Source organism: Populus euphratica, unplaced genomic scaffold, assembly GCF_000495115.2.
Source record: "Populus euphratica unplaced genomic scaffold, PopEup_1.0 scaffold173.1, whole genome shotgun sequence".
In the NCBI taxonomy this organism is placed as follows: Eukaryota; Viridiplantae; Streptophyta; class Magnoliopsida; order Malpighiales; family Salicaceae; genus Populus; species Populus euphratica.
The window spans coordinates 260229-264602 of record NW_011499951.1 but is presented as its reverse complement, the minus strand read 5'-3'; positions in this window follow the sequence as shown (position 1 = coordinate 264602).

Here is a 4374-nt window from a genome sequence, read left to right as displayed (position 1 = left end):
GTATATATATATATATATATATATATATATATATATATATGATAAAGGGATAAAAACTTGATTTGAATCTAGATCTTTTAACAATTGTTTGATAGGAAAATAAGGGTGAATGGATTTGGTCTGATTGATGAGCCAGTCGAGTGGTTATGCTAGGTCATTCAATACTCTCTTGAAAAACAAGTTCCTATTAGAATAAAAAAAACCTTTAATATTTAAGTTACTAGATAAAGAGAAATAATATATATGAAAATAAAGTATGTGAGAGAATATATATTTATTCTTATACGAATTTGTGTTATGTGATATCTTATTGTTCTTCTTATGAATAAAAATTATAAATAAAATAGACCTGTTTATTTATCTAATGATACATCTTGGTTGCATGAGTTTATCTCATAGATAGTGGAGTAATGAACTTATAAAAAATGATTATTTTTTCTGGTATGTTTATTAATTGTTGTATCTTATTATGTCATTAATAATAAAGTTAGTCCTTATAAGTGATTGGCGAGAAAAGTTCATATCCATTAAAAAAATAAATTGATAAAAGATAGTTATTAATAAGAAAATCAGGTACAATAACAATTTATACATAAATATATAAATTTGAGGGTTGTAATAAAACATTAAGAAAACAAAAATTGATATCTATTAAAAAAACAAGTTCATGAAAATAGTTATTGATAAGAAAATCAAGCACAGCAACAATTCATACATAATAAAAATATGAGTTTGAATGTTGTAATAAAAATCTAAGTGCGTGCCATGAAAATGATATGTGGTGCGACCTCTGACTTATTGGAGCTCATAATGAATATGGTGTGCGTCCCACATGGGAATAGGCAAAGACCCTAATAGTGGTCGTTGAGAGTCGTAAGGTGTTGTGGACATGGTGAGTCCATCTGAGCTTAGAGAGCTGGAAAGCAGTTCCTCTACCTTTAGGTGCGCCTCACTCCTAGCTCTGATGATGGCTTTCCTTGGTTACTTTTGGACAGAAGAACAGTCCATTATATGAATCCCCACGAGCCTAGAATTCTTCGTTATCTGTGAGCTCATCTTGCTAGCATACAAAATACAGCAAGCATCGAGTTACAATATAAAATATCATATGGTTGATTATATACGCATACTCCAAAATAAATATCGCAAGACATCCAGCAATAAACGGCATCGCGGGTTTATAACTAGATTAGACTGGAGGTGATATCAATCTTCTTAAATGCAGAAAATCGGGAAGGCTGTAGCTACTGTGTGAATCGCTAGCGCACAGTTAAATGAAACAGTTACAAGCGTAAACTAGGATGGTAGCTCGATCAGAGGGGAAAACAGTGCACTGCCAACAAGAGTGAATCGTTCAAAGAAAGGGAAATATTCCAACGTTCTAGGGTGCAATGATCTAATTCTACACCCTATGTATCCAAGATCGCCATGACCTTCACCTCCTGTTCTTGACTTCTTGTGTTAGCAGTGGGAATAGAAGCTCCTCGTAAATATTCCTTTCCTCTGTGCTAAAATTTATGCAAGGTGGTCATGACTGGTGAGAGCATATGAAGGGCAATAGCTTTGCTTTTCCCATTGACAACTCAGAAACCACGCCCTAATCGCGAAGCTGATTATTTCTCGTTTCCATTTCACGCAGACTGTAGGAAATTATCGCCACTCTGAGAAAACGAAAAGTGATATTGAGGATTAATCCCTGATGTTTTCCTTCTTTCTGGCACAGAGGATTGATCCCATATTAATTCATATTCCGACGTTTCAAAATCCAGAAATCATTCTATATTTATAATTCTTATAGTTACAGAGCAATTAGCAAAATTAGAGAGGGAGAGGGTTGTATAATTTTTTACTGTACATCAGATTTACTTAACTACAATTCATAATCATTTACTTGTTATAAAAAAAATGTGTTTATTTTATTTTTAAAAATAATAATATACTTTTTAAGTTATAAATGTACCATAACATTGAAATTATCTGAAAATAAACGCGTTTACTTTATTTCTTAAAGACAATAGTACAATTTTTAAGTTATAAATGTACCATAATACTGAAATTATTGAAATCACGAAATGATATATTAAATTGATGAGTAATAACATTTGTTATAATAACATTATAAATAAATTTTTTTTATTATAGTTATTATAGAGCCTTCGAGTAATTATAAAAGTTTCCATCATTATTATTATTATATATAATACCAGCATTACAATGATTAAAAAAAAAAGCTACTAACCATCTACTAGGAGTGGTCTAATAATAAAAACTTACTAGGAGTGATCTAATAATAAAAATTTTAAAATAAAATATTTGAATTTTTTATAATTTCAAATTTAAGTTATGTAGTTATTATTATGACAACTACTAAAAATTTATATGATTATTATCTTTAAATTTTTTAAATATTTATATTAATAAAAAATAAATTTATTAAGTGTGGTCTAATAATAAAAATTTAAATTTAAAATATTTATTTTTTATCTCAGTTTGGGCTTTATAATTACTAATATAATAACCACTAAAAAAATTACATAATAACTATTCCTAAAGCTTTCGGATATTTAAACTAATATTGTACCATAATACTAGTACCCCTAACGAAAAAAAGAAAAAAGAAGAAGCTAGAGCCCAGGGCTGACGCCTGTGCATGATCAGTCCTGCTGGGACAAAGCTTACTATTGGCCTAATCTCAGGACGCCGGTCTCGAACTCCGCCATCCCAACCTCACTCCGACATGAATAGTAACATTTCCTGCACCTCTATGTATGCATATATATCGCAGGCGGATAGATAAGCAACTTGCGCCTCTAGTGCATCGAAAAACCAAAAGGAGGGTCTATTCTTCACAGCCTTTAGAAGCATCCTGTAAGCATAAGCGAGGAATCTTTCAGCAAGACAACCAGTGTAAGTGACTGAATCGACTTTCGATGTTTTTCAAGCTATCTTTTTTTCTCTTTTTTGGATGGATGGACACATGGATGCAACAGTGCTGCACATGATGTGTGGTTTTGGCGAACACCAAATGTAAGTGTTGCTGTCTGTACGTCCTCTCGCCACTCACTCACTGCAAAATCGATGGTTTGGATTGAGGTTGGTATCTCAAAAAGATTTAATTTCATAAAATAACCAAAATTACCATCACATATATTAAAAGAAAAAACCCTCTTTTCTGATCCTGGCTCCGAATACTAATGCCATACTCGATCGATCGAGCTGCTTCATCATGCGCTCCAACTCATCATCTGCAGTCTGCACCTAAACCTAAAAGTAGTGGCATACAACAATGGCCACCACCCAAATAAAAGTAAATTCAGCACATGTTTCTCACTAGAATCAAATGTATTTACGTCAAAATTACCACAAGCCATGGCAACAACAGTGGGCTCTTTGATGTTACGCAAAGACCAGCAATTGCACCAGCTTCCTTTGTGGCCTACTGTTGCGAGTGACTGAAGATGACAGGTGCTGTGACCACTGTAAAATAAATTTAATACGCAAAATACATAAACACGGCGGAAAATTAACAGGATATATATTTTCTGTCGTGATTGATTAAGTGTTGTCCTAATTGTTCAGATATCTTTGAGCTATCAAGAATTGAAAAAAAACTTCTAATTTATGCTAAATTTCAGGGTTGCTTTGACTTTTATTTATTTATTTTTTGCTAGACTAGGGACCTTATATATGCAACCTAACTTTTGCATCTCTATTTATCGTCAATGTGTTTGCCAGCTGAGCTCTAAGTTTTAATTGTTATTTAATTTAAAATCTACATGTTATAAAGTACATCTCAAAGATATTTTTTTAATGTTCTGTCACTTGGTTCATTTGACACCATTTAAAAAAGTACAATATCTTTATAGAATTCAGAATGTTTAGTAAGTGACAACACTTATATTTAAATAAAAAATATAACATATAAATTATAGCAGTTACACGGTCACATTTTATAATTAAGTATTATTTTTTTTATGTAATACAATATATTACATCCTTAAAATAAAGAATTGATGATGAAATAAACTTTATAAATGAATTTTCAATAAATATCATTTTAGTCTATAAAAATAACATAAAAAAAATTAGACAATCAACTAAAAAAAATAAAATTAAATATCAAATGAGTTAGTTAGGCCATACTATCCAAATGATTTATGTATTGTTATGAAACGTTGCTTTAGTCATGAAATTCGCAATAGTGCTAATATGCTAAATGAACACTTCATGTTCATTTATTTTTTCTCTTGCAATGAAATATTTTATGTTGATATGCTTGTTTTAACTTTCATTATTATTATTCATAAAGAAAAAAATTAAAGCTAAATTATCATAATATATCATTAATAGTCTTGATAAGAAATTAATAACTTT